Source organism: Gekko japonicus, unplaced genomic scaffold, assembly GCF_001447785.1.
Source record: "Gekko japonicus isolate JY-2015 unplaced genomic scaffold, Gekko_japonicus_V1.1 scaffold1228, whole genome shotgun sequence".
NCBI lineage: Eukaryota > Metazoa > Chordata > Lepidosauria > Squamata > Gekkonidae > Gekko > Gekko japonicus.
This window is the reverse complement of record NW_015172040.1, coordinates 118045-142219: the sequence shown is the minus strand read 5'-3', so window position 1 is coordinate 142219 and position 24175 is coordinate 118045. Positions and strand designations below refer to the sequence as shown.

The 24175-nt window shown below is 46.5% G+C and overlaps 1 protein-coding gene across 1 annotated transcript in view; it reads left to right on the top strand.

Moving 5' to 3' along the window:
* ADARB2 (adenosine deaminase, RNA-specific, B2 (inactive)) overlaps positions 1 to 24175 on the top strand; it is a 177905-nt gene that overhangs the window by 93327 nt on the left and 60403 nt on the right. The gene's annotated exons all lie outside the window — the stretch shown is intronic.

Below are 24175 nucleotides of genomic sequence, written 5' to 3'. Positions count from 1 at the left end.
GGACCTGAACGTGCCTTACAGCCAGGGCATACACATTATCACTCTGCCCAAATGTGAATTTTACAAAAATCTGAGAACATCAGTTCTCCTTGTTTAAAGTTTCTAATATTTATTGGTGGGAAAATAAAATGGGGAACCTGTTAGAAACCATATAACGAGGACTCCCAACAGTCACAGGGTCATATTTCATCTTCTCCATGCCCCCATCACTAGCAGAAACAAAAGGAAACCTTCAGAATAAGCAAATATAAGCTGGTTTGCATGAATCGGACATTGAGGCAGTCTGGGTTTATTTTTAATGAGTAGACCTTGTTTAGAGCAATCTAATCTGTAAAATACCGATTAGCTGCAATATTGAATCACAAAACGTTTCCCTGCTTTCTTCTCTCCTTCCCACCCAACCAACTACTCCCATCCTATCTTCAGTTATATTTATTACTTATTTATTTATTTTACTTCATGCAGTAGATTAGGCTGAGTGTGAGTGGCCCAAAGTCACCCAGTGAGCACCATGACAAAGTGGGAATTTGAATCTGAGTTTCCCAGATCTGAATCTGAAACTCTAACCACTGCACCACACTGGAACCACACTGGTGTTGGCTGTTGAATAGTAGCAAGGAGCCAGGCCTGGGTGAGTCATGCAACTCAACTGGTAGCGAGTAGCCTGCTGGTTGCTGCCAGGCTTCGCCCCTATCATGCACCCTGTCCAGTTCCCTCCTCAGAGGCTAGATTTTCCCTCAATCTCTTTGTCCCTTTACTGACTAAGCAGCCCTGGTAACGTATTTCCTTCTCCCCTGAAGAAACCTTGTCTGTCCCACCCTGTCAGTGAGATATATTTTGGCTATTTACTCAGCCCACGAACCTGACGGAAGGGATAGGATCACCCTTTAACTTAAACCCTTGAAAAAGTCACTTGAGATGCTTTAAAATTCAAAAATAACAAAAAGTTTTATTTAATATTGAGGGGAAAGGTCAGGTGAAATCAGGGGTTGAAATCGCTGAGGTCAAATTAGTACAAGCACAGATTTTTGTTCTTATATATCAGGCTAATGAGAGGTTCTTAAATTATTCAGTTATTTAGATCTTTATACTGAGAGGCTTTTGTTCCAGTGTTTTCCCAAACACTCTGATAAACTTTATTTGTATACTCACTAACTCTTTTGGTGCCTAGATGGCAGGTACGCTCTACCCAACCCCCCTTCTCCTGGAACACCAGTACTCTTCCTGAGTTGTTAACTGACTTTTATGGTCTCAGGAGGTGGTGGATGCTCCTTCGCTGGACATTTTGAAGCGGAGGCTGGACGACCATCTTTCGGGTATGTTGTAGGGCCTGGGCTTTTTTTGTAGAAAAAGCCCAGCAGGAGCTCATTAGCATAATAGGCCACACCCAACAGCAGAAACTCATTACTATATTAGGAAAAACCCCTGACAGTGCAGCTCATTAGCATATTAGGCCACACCCCCGTGCCTTCCCTTGGCTTGCCTGGGTGCCCCGCAGCTGTGGGGTTCCCGGGCAAGCCCCCCCTTGAAGGGAAGGCAGTTTAAACTGCCTTCACTTGGCTTGCTTGAGCACCCCCTGGCTGCGGGGAGCCCGGGCAAGATGGCCCTTAGACAGGCCAGGGAAGGAGTTGGAGTTGCCGGGAGGAGTCACTCTCCAGGCCTTCCCTCTGTAGCCACGCACACAGAGGTTTTGGCTGTAGTGGGCATGGCCAACTCTGAAGCCAGCCGGAACGCCGTTCCTGTGCATTCCTGCCCAAAAATAGCCCTGTGTAGGGCTATCTTTCGGCTATGCTCCTGCAGACCAGATGACCTGCAAGGTCCCTTACAACTCTAACATTCTATGATTCTATAGGCAGTTTCTAATCACACTAGACCAGGGATTTCTGTACTCCTCAGAGATAACTGTCCCTGTTTGACTGGGTAGGAAATCTTCTTCTCTCTCTAGAAGATCTATCCCCTTTCATTTTGTCCTGAATGGGAGTCTTCTTTACTACCCAGACTTCCTTGCCAAACTTTCCCCCAGTTCTCCTGTCTGTGTTCAAACTGCTCTCAGCTAATGATGAATTCAGATGGTGTTCAGTCAAGGTAGAAATCTGACTCTGTCAACACTAAACCCTTTTTCTGTCAGAGCTATTTTCAGATGGTCTCAGTGCATGTCTCTTCTCAGTTAATGCAGGAATCTGGCTGACTCTCCTCAACACCCAGCTCTCTCAAGACTTTTTCTGCTCAGCTGATGCCAACCAATCAGATTGCCTGGAGTAGCCTGTCACTCAAGGCTCTCTGCTTTTGTGAAGAATTAACCCTTCACAGTCAAAGTGCTGGTACAGCACTTCTAAACCTCTTAAAAAGTGCAGTCTGTCACAGCCCTGATGAGGCCTCTCTTAAATGCCAAACCAGGAAATGCCTTGCCTGCTCCCCCTGCCTTTTACTGACAGAAACTGAGTCTTGAAGGTTGGTGTACTGATGTGGTTGCCTAGCAAGGGACTAGAAAAATCTGTCTTGTCTCTTCATGGCTCCAGTCTCTGGATTTAAGTATCCACAGATTTGGCCACATTGAGAATTAGATATATTGATGATGAAAATGGAACAGAATGTTGTTCATTGTTGCAGTATCTTAATGGGAACATCAGAGGCCAGGCCTCCTATTTACCCACTCAGGTCAGGGAATTATCAGCCTCCAGCCCAATTTCCTGCTTCCAAGCAGAAGAAAAAAATGGCCTCCACATAGTGATGATCTAGGAATTAGAGGCAGCATACGGTGTCACCTGAAAGTGACATCACATCCTCCCCAAATGCTGCCCTTCCCAGCACAATCCCCAAAATCTCCCAGCATTTGCTGAGGCAGTGCTAGAGTTGCCAGGTCCCACCGGGGGGCGGGGAAACCCCCGCCCGAGAGGCCCGTTTCCAGCCTGTCTGGATCGGGCCGCTGGGGAGAACCCCACCCCCCAAAGTGTGAGACATGCCCAGCGTGAATATGTCACCCAAAGGTGACGTCATCGCACCGGGCACGTTGTGGGGGGGACGCACTATCATTTGAGGGAATACTCTATGGTTTCCCCTCAAATTATTGTGGCCCCGCCCCCAACATGCCCGATGCGATGACATCACGTCCGGGTGATGCCATCGTAGCATGCGCGCAAAGCGCGCGCACCAGAAGACTCCCGGGGAGGTTCGGGACTCCCCCCACTTTTTCGTAAGTACGACTTGGCAACCCTAGGCAGTGCTGGGATCCTTATCAGAGAGCCAGGCATTCGGGTTCCATTGTGGCAGTCATGCAGCTTCCTGTGCTCTGATTGGTTTCTGAGAGCTGTCACTCTGTGAAACTGGGCCTTGACCAGTCAACAGAATTGCATGAAACATAAAGGTGCTGCTTATGCTGTTCATTTGGATTCGCGGGGCGAAAAGGGAGAGCCAAAGGATGGAGTCATTTCTTGGACAAAACGAAGCATTGATTTTTATTACTGAGATCGGGCTTGTAATATGAAATGAAAATCTAATTTTATTTTTTATAGCGCATAAACGGCTTTTCCAAGACTTAGCCATTCCCAAGTGCCTGTGACTTTATAGAGCTTTTATCTAATAAAAGAAAGCCCAAGTCGTGCTAATTTAATATTTGTGGTAGTACAACAGCTTGGCACCTGAGGCTTGTCCTAACACTGGGGCAACACTGCAAATTGAAAAAACACTCCGTTGTTGTTGTTGTTGTTGTTGAATTATTCAGCACTTGCAGCCAACCTTGCCTGTGTCCCTGTAGGGACAAGCGTTTGGGTTAAGGATCAGTAATATGGAGAAGGCCGGGGCGCCAGCCTGATTCATTCAGCCCTTTCCAGCAGTCTGCCGCAGGGTCGTCTTCAAGAATGATTCTGCAGAATTGGCAGGGACATTCTTCATTACCTAAGCAATAACATGCAAAAACTGAGTTAGAGAACTGGCGAAAGGGGCGGGGGGGGGCTTCCTTGAGGGAATGACTACCGATTCCTATTCCGTTGGAAAGCTTGTTTTCTCTCGATTCATTGAGACGGGGCTTGTTGTTTGTGTCTTTTTACAGGCAAATGCAAACGGTGATGAATCAGCCTCAAATGGAAAGTCTCATCTATTAAGGTCCCCACATGAACACATTCATGTGGATTTAAGGTTTCTAATTAAACCTAGCTACGAAATGGCTTGGGAGGGAAGGCAGCATGGTATAGGCCGGTCTCTGAACGTAAGCAGGGCCAGCACTGGGATAGGAGACTACCAAGGAAGACTCTGCAGAGGAAGGCGATGCCAAACCACCTCTGCTTCTCACTTGCCTCGAAAGCCCCTTGCTGGGGTGGCCATAAGTCAGCCATGACTTGACAGCACTTTACACACACACACAAAACCAGCTTGCAAGTCATAAAACGAAATATACTGTTTAGGAAAGCTGGGATGTTTCCTTCTTCTTCTTTCCACTGCCTTGGTTCCTTATCTGACATGTTTTTATCCAATCCTCCTCTGAGGAGCTCATGGTGGTTTGTAAGGTTTTCTTGTCTTCCACAATACCCTCACAACAACCCTGTGATGTGGCAAAAAAAACCAGGATTTTTGTGACACCTTAAAGATTAACATATTTTTTTATGCTGGCTGAAGCGTTCGTGGATTTGAATGCTAAAGTAAGCCTGCTTAGTCTTTAAAGTGCCACAAGAATAATGTTAATTCTTTTTTACTGCAACAGAATAATGAAACCACTCCTCTGGAACAACCGAGACTGAGCTGGAAGAGAGTAGATGGCACAACACGATGAGGACTTTAGGCCTGACTGGGGATTTGAATCCGGGTGTTTATCAGACCTCCAGAGTTGTCCTGTGCAGAGTTATTCCAGTCGAAATCTAAACCCCGCAGAGGATTGCACAGCTAGGCTAATGCTATAACCATTAGACCACACTGCTTCTCCCAGCAAGAAGTGGATCCCATCTTAATGTAAGCATTCTGCCATTGACTGGTGGTGGAAAGTGCCATCAAGTTGCAGCCGACTTCTGATGACCCTGTAGGGGTTTCACAGCAAAATCTGGCAGAGGTGGTTTGCCATTGCCTGCCTCCGCATGGCAACCCTGGGCTTCCTTGATGGTCTGCCATCCAAGTACTAACCAAGGCTGACTTTGCTTAGCTTCCAAGACTTAACAAGATCTAGCCTGGGCAATCAATCTCAGGGCACTTTACTTACTAGTCAAAGGGTATTACAGAAAACAGTGTTTACTCTGATCTCTAACCTCTCATAGGGTTGCCAGGTCCCCCTGGGTCACGGTTGGGGGATGGGGGGTAGAGTTAACCAGATCTGGGTTGGAAAACCCTGGAAATTTGGGGATGGAGCTGGGGGAGGACAGGGACCTCAGTGGGGTACAATGCCACAGAGTCCACACTCCAAAACGTCTATCTTCTCCAGGGGAACTGATCTCTCTGGTCTGGAGATGAGCTATAATTTTGTTTTATTTATTTATTTTATTGTAGTTACATCCCACCCTCCCCACATAGCAGGTTTCAGACATCAGGCCATCTGGCCATCATCCCTGGGAAAGGGAGGTATCTTCAGAAGAGTTACATGAGATGCATTGCCCTGCAATAAAGCCATTCTCCTCTGGAATTTCCCCAAACAACATGGCAAACGAGGTATTGATTTTGACATTCTGCCCCCCCAAAGCCCTCACACACACCCCGGCTTGAGGGGGTGCCATTTATGAAAAGTGCACACTAATCTGGAGGCATTAACATGGTTCTCGTGCACCCATTCATTATGGCTGGGATCAAAGTCCTTCCACTTGATGAGATAGTATAAGTGGCCCCGTTTCATTTTAGAATCGAGAATGTCTTCCACCTCTTGGTGTGGTTCCCCACCCATGACCAGGGGAGGGGGAGCTGCAGGACATAGTCTCCAAGTCGATGGTCCTGGATCCTTCAGTAGACTAAAATGGAAAACAGGATGGATGTGACGCAAATTCTTAGGCAGTTCAGCCTCAACAGTCACTTTATTAATTAGATGCACTACTTTGAATGGCCCCAGATACTTCCATCCCAGCTTCTTCCTGGGCCATAGGCCTTTGAGGTTTTTTGTGGAAATATACACCAAATCTCCAGCCTTCAAATCCCATTCCAGGCCCCTCCCTTTGTCAGCTTGCCGCTTGTAATCTTCTTTGGCTTTGGCCAGGGTTTCCTGGAGGATCGACCACCCATGAGTCACTTTGGACCACCACGTTTGGGCGCCTCCTGGATCAACTTCCTGTGGGCTCAGAGGGGACTTCCCCTGGACCACCCTTCATACCTGGGCATCACCTTGAAGGGGGAAATGCCAGTAGAGCTCTTCAGTGAATTGTTGTAGCTATATTCGGCAAAAGGAAGCAGGTCAACCCAATCATTCTGCTGGTAGTTTATGAAACATCTTAGGAACTGCTCTAACACTTGATTGGTCCGTTCTGTTTACCCATCCATCTCGGGATGGTAGGCGCTACTGAGTCCCCGCTCAATCCCCAAAAGTTTTAACAGTTCCTTCCAAAACCCCACCACAAACTGGGGGCCCCAGTCAGATATTATCTTGCCTAAGACTGCAGGGAATACCTGCCATTCAGAGGAAACGATACAGGACCAGGCAGACCAGTGGTCTGATCCAGTATCAGGCTGATGTATGTGTTCATTGTGGCCCCTTCCGTGGTCCCAAGGAATGCCCAACAATCAACATTTTATGTAGCATTGAATGTTGTTCCAGAGGGTTTCTGGGGGAGCGTGTGTGATAAGAATGGAGAGCTGGAAAACGTCATGTGCATGCATCAGATGGAGATCCCCAAAACATTTGTTTCTTCTAAAAAGCAGGCTTGTGGCACCATGATTCAGATTGGGACTGCAGCTTGAAGTAGGAAAGGGTTCTTTCCTTGTCCATCCGTGCTGTTTTCCAGATCTGAAATAGCACAGAGCTTGCTGTTTGCTCCCATGATCGAGGATTGTCTATTTATCCCCAGCAGAGCACAGAGCAGCTCCAAGGGGTCGGGAAAATGGCATGCTGGGAAGGCTTAAATGCTCCTCCCCCTACACGGCAGTGATCAGAATCCTGGTCAGGCATGCGTGCTTTTTAAAAGCCACACCAATTACGAGCTCATTCATGGAATTCACAGTATCATGTCTGTTACGGCCCACCCATTTTGCCCATGTGATGTGGCAGTTTAAGTGCTAGAGTAGAATTTAGGAAACCCAGGTTGAAATCTCCAGTCTACCGCAAAGCTTGCTTGGGTGACTTTGGGCCATTGCTCACTCTTAGTCTAACCCTCCCTCATGGGATAGTTGTGAGGATAAACGGAGAAGAAGAGAATGAGTGTGCTGCCCTGAGCATCTTGGTGGATGGATAAAATGTATTCAATAAAATAAATAAAATTAATGTACTAAATAATGCAGCTGAGCTATTTATCAAAGACTATTTGCATGTGAGCAGTTGCTACCGGGAAAATCTTTATTGAAATACTAGACACTATCTTAAAAGACAGAGGGGGCTTCACAAGTATTTGCTCCTGTTTACCATGTTTTTACCTCTGATTATGGCAAATGGAATGTGAACATGGGAAATCACTCCCCCCACCACCACATGCTTGTTCCTAGAATGTGATTTGCAGGTGCTTTCCCCCCCTGTTCCCGTGATGAAGTGGCTTACGCATGATGCTCAGTCATGAAGGGATACACATATGGATTTGCATGTGAGAAAGAGCCAACATAGATCAAATGTCACAAAGAGAATTTTTCATATCACCTCCCAATGCTTTTGAATGCAGTCTGCTCACATAGCTGTAAATCTTACAGTGTTGAGGAAGTTTTCTACATGAAGTTGCTCAAAGATGCACATCAGTTGCCTATGTCCACTTTTGCACAAAGAGGCCTTTATGGCTTTACCTACATTAGGAGATAACTGAGCTTAGTATTATAAATATTTTGGTGATTTTATTAATCACCAGACCTGGGAACCCTAACAGAGCCCAGGGGGTGGGGGCATAGGGGCAGCCATTGGTGATGATGCGATATTGTTTTTTTTTTTGAAATACCCAAAAGTGAAGCCATACTTTTCTAGGAATCACTGGAAACTCTGTGGTAAACTCTCTGCCAGGGGACTTGCAATTCTACTATACCCTGTTAGTATGTCATCATGGTTTGCATCCAGACCATGCACAGTGAAATTTATTTAACATGTCCCTCATCCTTTTAAAATTGGGCCTCAGTCAACTGAAACATGGGCCTCCTTCAACAATTTACTCTTTAGAAGCCACATTTTCAAGTAGGCGCATTTGAAATGATTCCAAATTTCTGTTTCATATGGAATCTCTTCAGGACTTTGTCTTTAGTATGTGCTGCATTTAGACTGTAAAGTCTGAAGGACTGGCTTTCTTTTGTTATTGAAGTACAGTCCATTTATCTCCTCCCTCTGCCAAGGTGACAATTGCTTCTAGCTATGATTTCTACACTCTATAGATTTCTATTAGTCCCTGTGCTCTAAAACGGATAAGGATCTGCCTAATAAAATCAGAGGGGAGGAGAACGAGGCACCTGGAAATATTGCTTTCCAAGCTGGTTTTGGTCTTGGAAATCACTAAGGACTAGATCTGGCGCTGAAGGATAGATACCCCTTCCATTAGATTATTCTGCACAATCTTCATGAGGATTTCAGCAAAACTAGTCTTTAGTGTTCTGGTAAAATGCAACACAGTGCCTTCCGTTGGAACAGAGGCTTAAAACAATCACTTTGGTTAAAGTAATCTGGCGGCACTTGAATGCGTAAAGAAATACATTTCAATGCATTTTTGTTATCCTTTATTGCTATTCGGGTAATGTGGATGCATTTCAGATAATTCACTCTGAAGGCTTACAAAGCTTTTCCATTTCTGATACCCTCCTTTGAAGATCTCAGGAGAAAGATGATTGACATTTTGGAGGACAGATGAAGGGAAATTAATGGGTGCTGCACTTTAGGATGGTTTCACATCCTCAGTGCAAAGAGCCAAAAAAGGACATGCGGGCCAGCTGGGCCTCTTCACCTGGATTCTGAAGAAGGAGGCCATACATCTCTCCTGTGGGAAGTCATGACTGGGTTGTTTGAATAGCTCCCTATGGAGAAGGCATGAGATGTAAGCAGGGGTCATTTCATAAAAAAAGAGGTGCAGGAGCTCATTTGCATAGCTCATTTGCATATGCCACATCCCCTTGCAAATTTATTATTATTTATTTATTTATTTGATTTTTATCCCGCCCTCCCGCCGAAGCGGCTCAGGGCGGCGTACAACAACATACAGTAAAACAACTCATCTAAAACAATCAATACAAACATTAAAAACATACTTTACATTCAATAAAACTTATTCAGAATGGCGACTATAAAGTGCTGCATGCTCAGTCCAAGTCGTCAAACGCTTGGCGGAATAATTCTGTCTTAACAGGGCAGGCATGCAAGCATGCCTGGGTTCCCTGCCTGATCTTTTCCATGTGAGGAAGGGAAAGAAAGGCATTTAAATCCCCCCTTCCCTGAGTTTCTCCGCAAAAGCAGAGAGGCTCAGGGAAAGGGGGGCATGTCTGCCCGCCTCCCCTTCCCTTCTCCAGCCAGCCTGCTGTGGCGGGCTGGCAGGAGAAGGGGAGGTGAGGGCAGGGAGGCAGACATGCCTGCATTCCCTGCCTGATCTAGGCGACTGCGGGGCACCTAGAAAAGACTGGGCAGGGAACCCAGGCATGTTTAGAATGCCTTTCTCTCCTTTCTCCATCTGGGGAAGGGAAAGAAAGACATTTAAATCCCCCCCAAGCACCGGGGGGGCTCTGCAGGCCTTCCCTGGCCCATCCGCCTGTGCAGGTGGGCCAGGAATGGCGTGGGGGGGGCACCCCGGTCTCCTTACTGCCGGAGCACCGCTCCACCGTGCTTCGGCAAGAAATGACCCCTGGATGTAAGTCTTTCTGGAAAATGGCTCACTTGCTCTTTGTACTTGAACACACACACACAAAGCTGCCTTATACTGAATCAGACCCTTGGTCCATCATGGTCAATATTGTCTACTCAGACTGGTAGTGGGGTCTCGGGGGAGGTCTTTCACATCACCTACTATCCAATTTTTTAAAAGCTGGAGACACCAGGGATTGAACCTGGGACCACCTGCATGCCAAGCAGAGGCCACTACATTCTTATTGGATGCTGCATTGTCAGGGTAACTTCTGCATTCACAGTGATGATAACAGGGACTCCTGGTTGTGTGGATGGAGCATTAGTTGTCTGGGATACAAGGGAAGGTGTGTTTTTGTTAATGTGATAGGACTTTTACCAAAGCGCATCAGAACCTTCCACGGGAATGTGCTGCAAGTCACTGCTGATGCCATAAACTTTTTTCCTCTTGCGACTGTGATTCAAGGGAATTCTCAGAACAGGGATTTATACGTCTGTGATCAGCTGAAAGGAAAATGCACTGCTATGTAAAGTGACATCAGAAAGCAAGTTTCTTTTCAGCTTCCAAAATAGAAAGCTACAGCCACATATTGCCATGGATACAGTAGAAGTTACAACACTGGGGGAAATAGTCATTAAAGCGCCTCCAGGTAATAAGCCCCAGTGTGACCTCCTTCTTCAGAATCCCGGTGAATATGTCCAGCCTGGTCCATGAGTTCTTTTTGCTCTTTGGAAGTTTGGGGTTTTGTGAGGAAGACTGTATGAATGCAGAAAGGCTGAGTTCTGAAGGAAACAGATCTCTCCTTTCCACTCTGTGCTCACGGCTCTAATGCAGTTTGAGCATCTCCCCAAAGACTGTGATTTCCCCTTATTCAGGGGTCGTTTCGTAGAAAAAGAGCTAGGGGGCTCATTAGCTATACGCATTAGCATATGCCACACACCCTGATATCACCGGAAGTGTGTCATAAGGCCACACCCCCTGACATCACCAGAAGTGTGTCATGCCACACACCCCGCCCCCAGCGGTCCCGGCCGCCGCCGGCCTTGCAGCTCCACTGCCGAGCCCCATGAGGGGCCCGGGGGTGGACCTGCAAGGCCGGCGGGAGTGCAAGGAAGCCCCGCGAAGGCCCTCCCTGGCCCCAGGCAGGCAGGGGTGGGGAGAGGCAGGGAGGAAGCAACTTACCCTCCCTCTTCTCCTGCCTCCTCCTGGCTGAATGAGGGCCGGAAGCAGGGCGGCCAGAAGCAGGGGGCGGGGCTTCGTCATGTGCCCCGCCCCCTGCACCTCACCCGGGGGAACTGCGATCCCCCGCGATCCCCCCCGAAATGACCTCTGCCCTTATTTAAGGCAGCACCATCTTTTTTGGGATCATGTCACCCCTATGATGGACGAGCTACATTGGGTGACCATCTGTTTCTGGGCACACAATTCAAAGAGCTGGTTCTGACCTTTAAGATCCTAACAGCTTGGCACTGGGCTCCTTGAAGGGCCAACTTCTGCCATCCCGTCCAGCCCACCAAGATAAGATCTTGTTCCCAAGCCCTGCCCTCTCCAGCCCTGCTTGCAGAGGTGAGGCAGGTGGTGACCAGAGAAAGAACTTTTTCCACGGCAGCACTTTGCTTCGCCCCCTTAAGGGATGACTTTGCAAGGGTGGGAGGAGGAAAGGAGAACTCAGCACAGGGATGCCACTGCTTTTGACGATGGGCATATTATCGTTCCATCCTGAAGTGAAACCCAGTGGGAAGAACTGAAGATGACTCTGCAAATGGGGCCCGCAGTGTGATGGGTCAGTGCCATCTTTGATCGGTGGATGAAAAACCTAACGAAACTGACATTTGAAGGAGGATCGCTCAAAGAAGTGGAATTCACATTCAAAGAGCCAGAGGTGCTAGAAATCTCAATGCACGGTTCTCATGATGTGCCCTGGTTTCTGAATTTTTCCCCAAAAGGTTTCTGTTAGGCATCTGTTCTCTTAACAGTTGTGTTTTCCTCCAGCATGGGAAGTGTTCCGCTGACACAAGCTGAATGAGCAGAAGTCTTATGCTAGGAGAAATCGCTGCCATTTCTGGAATTAGAGTCACACAATTCCATCCCCTAGTTTCTCTTTCCTATTTATGTTAAGAAATTGTTGTGCGGCTTTCAGTGGCTGTAACTCCCTTCTTGCAAAAAAAAAAAGGAGTATTGCGCATTCTCCAGGCTCAGTATTTGCCCCCAATAGTCATCGATTTAATACAAAATAAAGTCGAGATGGGGGAAGGCTTGGCACAAGCAATTGCAGTGTCATGGGTGCCTCTTTAGCATACTATTTCTTACCCCCCCCCCATATGCAAATCTAACCTTTCTACTATTTGAGCCCAAGAAGCCCAAAGACAGGATTTCAGTAGGAAATGTTTACTAGAGACTTTCTCCCTTATAATCTATTGATTTTAATATCCTTACCACTCCTGCTGAATGTCCATTTCCCCCTGAAGACTGGCACTGCAAACTTGAATACATTTCCTTTTTATTTATACCGTTTGAAATAAGCACCGAGAAATGAATTAAAGTTCTTTTTCTCTGATTCTCTAACACGGCAGTCCAAAATTTGATTATTTGTTTCCTGTATGAATAACAGTTGGCAATTTAATGTGTCAGTCAAGAAGAGCAATACCTTGTTTATGACGCCGTGCGGCTTCCATGGGAGGGAAATTTGCCTTTCTAACATATTGATGTAGCATTGCCTTGAAAACAGCAAGTTGCTACGGTTGCCAGCTCTGAGTTGGGAAATTTGTGGAGATTTGGGGGGGTGGAGCCAAGAGAAGGCAGGTTTTAAGGGAGGGAGGGAGGGAGGGAGGGAGGGAGGGAGAGATCTGAGCATGGGATAACGCCATCAAGGCTCCCTTCCGAAATAGCCATTTTCTCCAGGGGGACTGAACTTTGTTGTCCGGAGATCAGTCGTAATGCCAGGAGATCTCCAGGCCCTCACCTGAAGGCCGGCAAGCCAACCCGTTGCTTCATTCTCTCTGGCATGGCGGAGCGTGCTCTAAGCCACCAGATTGTGCATTTTACATAAGTTGGTTATTTTCTTTTAAGCAACAGATAACTTATTTAAATTGCTATTGTTCTGGTATTAGGCACCGTATTTTATCACCAGTTTTGGATAGTGTGTCAGTAGGGTTGCCAAGTCCATCTTCCACTTAAAAGAGCTGGTGTTTCCCTTTTAAGCGCAGGAGCCGGCGTTTCCCCTTTAAGAGCAGCCGCGTTTCCCTTTTAAGTGCACGAAGCTGGCATTTCCCTGCAAGCCTGATCTCAAGCGGAGATCGGGCTTGGGAGGAAACACGGGTTCCACACACTTAAAGGGAGAGAGGGGGGTGGCTGTGGGTGTTGGGGGTGGGTAGAACCCCCCCCAAAAGAACAGGGGACCCCTGGCAAACCAGGGGGTTTGGCAACCCTATGTGTCAGATTTTTCCAGGCCGAACAAACGACTATTTCTGTTAAATAGTTCTGAGGAAAACATCTTTGAAATTGTGGCAACGTCTCTACTGGCTGCTGCTTCTATACATAGGAAAACTGTGTAAGTGCTCGATAATAGGGTAACTTTCAACGGCAATTGTATTTTATTCAGAATTTGAACTTTTATTTCTCAGATATTATGTTTTTTTACTTCTGTGAAATGCCATTAAAGGAATTGTTTGTGTGTAACACTAACTTATTTAAATGTACAGAGAAACAGTGTAGCGTTTGCGCGCTGGACTAAGAATGGAATCCCCACTTGCTCATGAAACTCAGTGAGAGGTCTTGGTCCCATCACTGCCTTTCTGGCTAAGCTGTGACTTTCTGTTGTTAGAATAAATGGAGTGGGGAGGGAGGGACATATATACTGCCCTGTCTTCTTTGGATGAACGATAGAGTAAATATCTAAAAATGATATAGCACATGAGCTACCATATATTTAATTGGCTACTAGTTCTAGTTTGGATCCATTAGGTTGTATCCAAAGTTTCCATCCCACCAACAGTGGAGACTTCTCAGTGGAATACACTTCTTCCACTGTAGGAAGGCTTTGTGCACCATAGCAGAATGGAACCTTTGGATACAGTCCAAGGTTGAGACACAGGTTGAGCTATCAACATGGATCCTACCACCCCACCGAGCCATTTGAAACCTTCCTCCAGCCTAGAGTCTTCCTCCAGAGTCGGTGGTTACTTCATGAATGATCTGAAATGTCTCCTTTTGCTTTCTCAGCCAAATTATGCCACCAGCTATGCATAAGTTATGGCTTGTGTTAGGGATAAAACAGATCTCAAAATTTTGAAGCCATGGGGAAAAAACAAAGTTGTTTGGTGGAGGGAAATGGAGATTTTTTTTGGGGGGGGGAGATGCAAATATACAAATAAATCCCTGCTGGGGGCCGATTCAGCTCCTCAAAATGGCTTGGGGGGAGATAGGAGCCCATCTCCCCACCACCCTCTTTCAGTTCCAAGTGGAAAAGGGCTCCCTCTGATCTCTAAAACAACATTCCCTGCAAGGAACATGGGTTGGGTCAGGGAAACCCAGATACCACTCACCAGAGAATATGCTTTAACTACTGCACTAAAGCAGTTTACCAGATGAGAGTCATGTGAACATCTGAAGCAAAGGGTCAAGGGCACCTCCTGGTCTGGGCTATGTGTTTCTGTGTTCCTAGGGTCGCAATCTCCAGGTTGGGAATTTCCTGGAATTTTGGAGTTGGAGCCTTGGGAGGGCAGAGTTTGGGGAAGGGGGGGAATTCAGTGGGGTATGATGCCACTCTCCAAAGCTGCCATTACCTCCATGGGGTTTTCTCATAGACCCAGCGCTAAAACTCTTTGTTAGTAAAATAATTTCTCAATTATTGTATGGCATCGAGATATGGGGATGGAAAGCTCATTTACTCCTTGGGTTAGAAATAATTCAAAACCTATTTATGAGATGCATCCTGGCACTTCCAAATGTACACCAGCTGCCCTGTTATGAGCCAAACTGGGACTTCCATCAGTGAGGGTGCGAGTTCATTTGATGATTCTAAAATCTTGGGGGGAAATCCAACTAAAAAGTCCAGATGCATTCAGTAAACTTAGTTACTGTCTACTGAATGACAAAGACAATGCCTGCCCTGCATTTCTTAATTATATCATCACCAGATATACTATTCCAGATTACCTGCTTCAACATACAGGGAACAGTATTAACCTAAGTGAATGGATGTTTAGAGAGGATGCGCTAAAAGATGCCACATTAATTGCCCAATCGAGGTTCGCTCTGTGGTTTAAAATAATCAAAAAGGACCACTCAAGAGCCTCTTATTTGAACAACATAAACTCATATAATCTCAGGAGATCCCTTCCTTCAGTGCATTTTCGAGCGATGCCTTCGGAAGAAGAAGAAGAAGAGAAGAGATTGGATTTATACCCCGCCCTTCACTACCCAAGAGAGTCTCAGAGCAGCTTTCAAACTCCTTTTCCTTCCCCTCCCCACAATAGACACCCTGTGAGGTAGGTGGGGCAGAGAGAGCTCTGACAGAAACTGCTCTTTTGCAAGAACAGCTGCGCCAGAACTATGGCTTGCCCAAGGTCATCCAGCAGGTGCAAGTGGAGGAGTGGGGAATCAAACCCGGTTCTCCCAGATTAGAGTCCACGCACTTAACCACTACACCAAACTGGCTCTAGCTAGCTGGTCGCTATAAAATAACTCCAGCAGACCAACATATCTGTATATGTGGGCAGTCAGTGGAAGACCTTCCCCACTACATTCTGGCCTGTCCCTTATATGTAGAACCCAGGGCCAGTTTCTTTGCAAAGATATTGACAACCCTATACCCCCTGTCTGATTATGAAAAGATGGCCTGTTTGCTCTCAAATGGGAACCCCTTCATTTCTTCAAGATTGGCTCTCTTTGCCTTGGCAGCTAGAAAAATCAGAGCAAAGAAATCAAATAGTCCATTGCAACCAAGTGAGTGAATTTAAAAGGTCTCATCAGCTTTAAAGACCAGAGGTCGAAATAAGTTTAGCAGGTGTTTTATGCATTTTAAAAGAGGTTGAAATATTCTATCATATGTTAATGTATAAACTTTCTGAGAGTGTTTTGATATTTTGAAGGCTTATGGCCATATACAATAAAACGATACCTACCTAACATTACCTCCAGGGGGAACTGATCTATGTCATCTGGAGATTAGTTGTAATTCCGGGAGATCTCCCATCAACACCTTGAGGTTGGCAACCTCTAATACTTTAACAAGTCCATGTATTTCCTTGACGGTGAGCTCTAATTTCCTTTTTCTTTTCTTTTTTTCAGTAACCGTTCAACTTATTTTTACTAAGTTCTTGTGGAATGGATTTACCGTTCTTGAAAGTCCCTGGCCAGTCTTTTGAGTTCATCAAAAACCGGAGTCCCTTATCCTCTCAATCTCATGCCAACTGGTTGTTTTGCCTCAATTTGCTCTCTGCTCTCCCATGCGTTGGAACGTGCTGCCAACTGGAGACAAGAAAACTCCGGCCAGGGCCGTTTCTAAAGCCAATGCTAAAAAGTTGTTTGTTCTCTTTAACATTTTAAAGAACTATCCTTCCAGGAGCCGCGTGTGCCTCCAAGCTAATTAACTTCTAATGAGTATGAAACACCCTGGGATGTTTACATGAAGGGTAGTGCAGAAACAAAAATGGACCAGATTGTAGGACTGGGAGTGATTAAAAATTATGATTTTATCATTTTTTTTTTTTTAAACCCCAAGGTATTACTGAAACAGTTTTGCAATATTTTGTTTTAAGTGAAGCTGATCCGATCAACCATGTGTGCTCCATTCTATTGAATTTAATCACCCCACACTCACACACCTTTCCTGTAAGTCACTTTTCCTTAGACAGGCTGAGTGGATTGGTGTCCCTTGGGGTCTGTGACCATCCTATTTGGGATAGGGAAGGAAGTTTCCCCCAAGCCAGGGCTTCTTTTGCTTGTAATGTGTGGCTTGGATCTGTTGGTTAAGCCATCTGGAGCTCCCTTGCTTTCTATTTATGTCACACAGTAGTTTGATTGTATATCTTGTGTCCCCGCCACCCTTACTTTTCAACATCTCTGTAAAGCCGCTAGGAGAAGTCATCCAGAGATTCGGGCTGGGTTGTGTCACCAATATACAGATGTCAGTCAGCAGATTCTAGGGAGGCTGTGGAAACCATGAACGGGTACCTGGAGGCAATTTCAGAGTGAATGGGAGCTAGCAATTTAATTGTGACAAAACAGAGATGCCACTGGTGGGGGGGAAGGTTTGACTCAGGAATGTTCTGGATGGGCTTGCACTCTCCCTAAAGGAGCGGGTTCGTAGCTTGGGGGTGCGGCTGGAATCCAGACCTTCTGCTGGATAAGCAGGTGGCAGCAGTGGCCAGGATTGTTTGATCGGGAAAGATCTTGCCACTGTGGTGCAAGCCCTGATAACATCCAGATTAGATTACTGCAATGCACTGTGTGTGGGCCTGCCCTTGAGGAGTGCTCAGAAGCTACAGTTGATGTAGAATGCTGCCACCAGGGTATTGACTGGAGTGTCACAGAGACCGCATCTCTCCAGTCTTGTTCCATCTACACTGGCTCCTCTTCTGGGCCCAACTCAAGGTGCTGATCTTTTGACCTTTAGAGCTCTGCATAGTTTGAGGCCAGCATATTTTAAGAACCACCTTCTGCCTTATGGACATACCCCATCCCCCCGGTCATGTTTGGAGATCTTGCTTCCGGTGCCCCCACTGCTCGACAGGTGATAACCCAAGAAAGGGCCTTCTTAATCATGCTGCTGAAAATTTGGAACGCCCGTCCCAGGGAGAGTCCCCTGTCTCTGTCATTGTCTTCCACCAACAAGTGAAGACTTCTTTGTTTTGTTTTGCGTATGCTCAGTGAACTCTTATTTGCCCTCCTCCCTGGTTGCGTATGCGTGTGTGTTTCTTTGTCTGTGTGCTCTTAATTGTATTGTTAAATATTTATATACAGGGGTCTTTTCGCCCCAGTGATGCTACTCTAGGGATCACCAGAAACTCTGTGTTTTTACCATAGAGCTTCCAGCAATTCCTAGAACAGCACAGAGTTTCCCCATAGAGTTTGTGGTGATTGTTAGAGTGGCATGGCATCATTTCTAGGTTTCCCCTAATAGTGACATCATGCCGTGGTGCCAATGGTGATTATCCCCCCCCCCCGACTGACAGAATGATGGTGGGAAACAGGGATTGCTGGAGGGCAGGAGACCTGGCTACCATACCTTGATTGGCATGATTTTGTTGACTCAGATTGTTTCGTGGATATGCTCTTACTGGTATTTATTTTTACTCTTCTTGCCGTGTTTGATTTTATTGTTGTGAGCTGTGTCAAGTAGGTCTGGAGAGGTGGCATAGAACTTTCCTAAATAAATAAATAACTGGTGAAGAAGAAGAAGAAGAAGAAGAAGAAGAAGAAGAAGAAGAAGAAGAAGAAGAAGAAGAAGAAGAAGAGAGATTGGATTTATACCCCGCTCCTCACTACCCAAAGGTGTCTCAGAGCGGCTTACAAACTCCTTCCCCTTCCCCCACAACAGACACCCTGTGAGGTAGGTGGATTAAGGTCTCCAAAGCAGCAGGGAGGCACCACAGCTGTTATAGTAACAAAGGCCTACCATCTACGTAGGGTTGAGAGGCGGACATATGATGAAGAGAAACAGGGAAGAGAGACATATCAGTGAGGGGTCTCCCTGATAATTTCACCCAAGAGGGAGAAGAGGGGTAGGCTGCTTGCCAAAGGCCCTGTTTAGGCTGTCTTTCTATGCTTGCTGTTTGCATTTTAAAATCCTTGCACCAATCACAAAAACACAGAATTATCAGTTTGGGAACAAAGCCACCTAGTTTAACTGCATGAGAACAGTATTGCAATATATTACCTCAGCAGTCCTTGGACATCACTGTAAAGAAGGCCTGTTATTCCCATATTGTAAACTGGGAGCTGAGAGAGTCTGCCTCTAGATCAAGATGGGTAGCCGTGTTAGTCCACCTGTAGAAGCAGAAAAGAGCAAGAGTCCAGTAGCACCTTAAAGACTAACAAAATTTGTGGCAGGCTAGGAGCTTTCGTGAGTCACTGCTCACTTACCTGCTGTATCTGAAGCAGTGAGCAGTGACTCACGAAAGCTCCTAGCCTGCCACAAATTTTGTTAGTCTTTAAGGTGCTACTGGACTCTTGCTCTTTTCTGCTTCTACAGGCGGACTAACACGGCTACCCATCTTGATCTAGAGGCAGACTCTCTCAGCTCCCAGTCTGTAATATGGGAATAACAGGCCTTCTTTACAGAGATGTCCAAGGACTGCTGAGGTAATATATTGCAATACTGTTCTCATGCAGTTAAACTAGGTGGCTTTGTTCCCAAACTGATAATTCTGTGTTTTTGTGATTGGTGCAAGGATTTTAAAATGCAAACAGCAAGCATAGAAAGACAGCCTAAACAGGGCCTTTGGCAAGCAGCCTACCCCTCTTCTCCCTCTTGGGTGAAATTATCAGGGAGACCCCTCACTGATATGTCTCTCTTCCCTGTTTCTCTTCATCATATGTCCGCCTCTCAACCCTACGTAGATGGTAGGCCTTTGTTACTATAACAGCTGTGGTGCCTCCCTGCTGCTTTGGAGACCTTAATCCACCTACCTCACAGGGTGTCTGTTGTGGGGGAAGGGGAAGGAGTTTGTAAGCCGCTCTGAGACACCTTTGGGTAGTGAGGAGCGGGGTATAAATCCAATCTCTCTTCTTCTTCTTCTTCTTCTTCTTCTTCTTCTTCTTCTTCTTCTTCTTCTTCTTCTTCTTCTTCTTCACCAGTTATTTATTTATTTAGGAAAGTTCTATGCCACCTCTCCAGACCTACTTGACACAGCTCACAACAATAAAATCAAACACGGCAAGAAGAGTAAAAATAAATACCAGTAAGAGCATATCTGCAAAACAATCTGAGTCAACAAAATCATGCCAATCAAGGTATGGTAGCCAGGTCTCCTGCCCTCCAGCAATCCCTGTTTCCCACCATCATTCTGTCAGTCGGGGGGGGGGGATAATCACCATTGGCACCACGGCATGATGTCACTATTAGGGGAAACCTAGAAATGATGCCATGCCGCTCTAACAATCACCACAAACTCTATGGAAAAACTCTGTGCTGTTCTAGGAATTGCTGGAAGCTCTATGGTAAAAACACAGAGTTTCTGGTGATCCCTAGAGTAGCATCACTTCCAGGTTTTCCACAGAAGTGACATCACAGCATTGCACCAATGACATCCCTACTGTATCCCACCTGGTGCCAGCCATTGGCTGGCAGTCCTAAGTCAAGGGCAAAGCCCCTGTGTCTAGTCACAACTTGCCTTACCTGTGCAGGCAGGAGCACAGAGAGCAGGGCTTGAAAACAGGATCGATGGGCTGGACAATGTGGGAGGAAGCACTCCTTGAAGTACATTTATGGTCTTATAGGTAAGAACCAACACTTTGAATTGTGTCCAGAATCCGATGGGCAACCATTCTAGGTATTTCGACAAAGGGGTGATGTGATCCCTCTGTACAGCATCTGTTAATAGCCTGGCTGTCACATTGTGGCCCAAGTGAAGTTTCTGAACAGTTTTCAAAGGCAGCCCCACGTAAATCCCGTTACAGTAATCTAGCCTGGATGTGACCAGAGCTTAGATCACAATGGTTTTTAAAGGAAGGGCCATACAGTAATCTAGCCTGGATGTGATCAGAGCTTAGATCCCAGTGGCCAGACAATGTTTTTAAAGGAAGGGCCATAGACAAATGAAGCTGCCTTATACTCAGGGGTCATTTCGTAGAAAAAGAGCTAGGGGAACTCATTAGCATAACTCATTAGCATATGCCACACCCCCTGACATCACCGGAAGTGTGTCATAAGGCCACACCCCCTGAATGTGCTCGCCCGCTTCGGGAGAGGGGATCAAAGTGTAATACAAGCCTCTTCCGAGACTTGATCACACCAATTTCAACTCTCTCCTGGGTCTTGATGCCTGCCAGTCATTCCCTCTACCTGGGGGAAGCCGCTTTGGACCAAAATACAGTCCAAACTGCTGTAAGGAACACCCGTCCACCCTGAGCACTTACAGGGTGCGTCAAATCGCCATTTTACCCCGACCAGAAGCAGGGGGCGGGGCTTTGTCATGTGCCCCGCCCCCCACACCTCACCCGGGGGAACTGCGATCCCCCCCGAATCGACCCCTGCTTATACTGAATCAGACCACTGGTCTGTCAGAGTCTACTAGCACTGACAGCAGCTCTCCAGGGTTCTAGGAGAAGGCCTTCCACATCTCCTGTCACCTGATCCTTTGGACTGGAGTGGCCGCGGGCTGAACCTGGGACCTTCTGCATGGTGCCAAGAAGACGATCACTCACTGAGCTACAGCCTCATAGTGAGGTTAAGGTGGAGTCACCCCACTACATCCACCAGCCCTCTACCTGCACAAGGAACTGCCTCTTTTGCAAACCAGAATGCTTACAGATGGAAGGGAAGTGTTAACTATGAAATTCACAATACTAATACCTGTTGCAAAGTTAGCTGGTGGACCAGAGATGAAGAGGTCAAGGTTTTTTCCCTGGGTGGTTTTTTTCATGTTTGTCATTTTTAAGTTTCTTCTTCTATAAACAAAAGCTAAAGCACAGGCAACTAGAGCTGTCAGGCTACTCCACACCAGCCCCACCACCATTCAGTAGGGCAGCATGGGGGGGATGGTGCAAAAATAGGTGTTTGGCAGTGCCATAACATCACTTCTGGGGTGAACCCGCAAGTGACATCATCGCACCAGCACTCTAGGATTCATGAGAAACTCTATAGTTTTACCACAATACTGCCCCCTATTTTCCTGCCCTTCATCTACTGCTGGGTGCAGCCACTGGCTGGCAACTCCCCGGGTGACCCATTGGTTCCCTTCCTACACTACCATCCTTATAATCTTCCGTATCTTCACTTATATTTCAGTCAGGTTTCAGATAGAGCAGCATTTCCCAGTCAGTGGGACCCATCCTCAAAGTGGATGCACAGCCTGTGAAAATGGGTCCCAGGCTCTTGACATTTTGTTGATTTGTGCATGCTCTGTTGCTTGTTTTTAAAGTGAGACACTGTACCAAGGAACTTTGGACTAGCGGGTCACTATACCAAAAAGATGGGAACCACTTTGACCGAGTATACCGTGAATCTTTGTCTAAAAGCCTATGTGCTATGTAGACTTCCTTGAATAAATGCATGTATGTAGATTGTAAATCCAAAGGAGATGTACTCTTTCATGCACCCAAACAAGCAAATTAAGAAACAAGAATCATTGCATCAGCATGGCGTCGCTGAGCACTGTCTCATTTGTCGGTCTGAACTTCTTTTTCTTTGTACATCCGTCGGCTCAATTTTCATGATGTGTTCTACAGGTCTAAGGCTTCTTTTCAAAGTGCGTGTTTTGAAATGTGTGAAAGATCAACATTAGAGAAGCAGGATTACCTGTGGCTCCTTGTCGAGTGTGCACTCTGTTGCAAACTTCTTTTTGCGGTCTCCTAAAGGCAAGGCCAGGCTTTGCATGTGTCCTCATGCATGCACACACATGCTGGAAGAGAAGAGAGCTTGCCTTGCAGCTTAGAGACATGTAACGATAACATTCCCTTTAAAAAGAACAGAGGGGAGCGTGTGGGAAGAGATGTCAACAGGAGAGAGCCTGTATGGCTCACATCTGCGCAGGGACAGCTTGATCCGTGTACTGTTAGACTGAGACAGCTTCCCCAGATTTATTTACAGCAAATCTTAATAATTAATGAGCAGTTATTATTATAGCGGCTCCTAAAACCATATGGCGTGCAGGATGTGAACAAATCTTTCGAGACGGCGCACTCGGGCGGAAGCTTGTTCTGATTTCCGCTGTGTTCTGTCGGAGCAGAAGGCAGAGGTGTGTCCACAGCATGGAATGTTTACTTACAGGTTTTCATTCAGGAGGGCTTCTGTCTGTTCAGGCCCCTGATTTTGAAACAGTCCCCAGGCCAATCCCAGCCAGATCTCAGAGGGTGTGGGAACATCGATGGCATCAAGTCAGACTCCCTTCTTCGCCTCGGAGCATCAGAGTCAACAACATTGACAATCGTGATTTAGGAAGACCAGGGTATACATTTCCCACATACCCTCCAGTAGGACAAGCTGGGCCAAAGAATTTAGACTGTGGGGCATGGCTTCCAGACCTGTGAGGAAAGCCACACTGTTATGGCGGCGGCGGCAGCAAGAGCTCCGCAGGAACAACATCCACACACCCCGTTCCTGTACCGCTTGCTACGTTCCCACTCCCACCCTCTCTGCTCCCCGTCACCCCTGAGTGTTATGCAGACGCCCTCACGGCCTGCACCCCTGTTGTAGTGAGGTTGTGCAGTTCAGTAAGGAGATGGGGGGGGCTTTAAAAAACGAGTAGCTCCACCATTTTGAAGGCAGAGCTGAGTTCCGTTCCCCCCTCATGGGGGCTACGAGGGAGTAGTCAGTAGTCAACTCACAGCCATCTGGCAGCTTAAACCTTAGAAAGTGAGGCTTTTCTTTTCTCTGGAGTAAAGGGGGGGAAATGGCAGCCAGAAAGGCTGTGTCCACCTTTATTTTATTTATTTGTTTGTTTGTTTATTTATTTATTATTCAATTTATATCCCGCCCTCCCTTCAGGCTCAGGGCGGCTAACAATTAGGGCTCAAGGCCAGTGTTCCCTCTAAGCTGAGTTAGTGTGAGCTAGCTCACAGTTTTTTAGCCTCTGGCTCACACATTTTTATCTTAGCTCAGGAAGGAGGGCTCCAGAGCAAACTCATTTATGCAGCAGCCAAATGGCTCGCTCACAACTTTAATGCCGGCAGCTCAAAAAGTAGGATTTTTGCTCACAAGACTCCACAGTTTAGAGGGAGCATTGCTCAAGGCCATGCTTAAAACAGTTAAAAACAAGATAAAACAATACAATAATACAGTAAAGTGCTGATGCTCCAAATGTCCATGATTCCCAGATGGGTTCTGGCAAGACAGACTCAGAATAATGATGTAAGTTCCAATGATGTGAGTTCCAAAACGACGCTGCCATCCAGTCTTCGTCCCAGGGCCGTCTAGCACCCTGATGGTATCCACACCTTTGTGGTGGCGGTGCGCTGGTGGTACACACCTTGAGCACAACTCCAACTAGATGATCCCCATTACTGAGGGGACTTCCTGCTGTCCTTGTGGGAGGAAATCCCTGTGTGGAAGAAGCTGGAGTACAAAATAATCCAACTATAAAGTCAAGATGGGGTAAAAA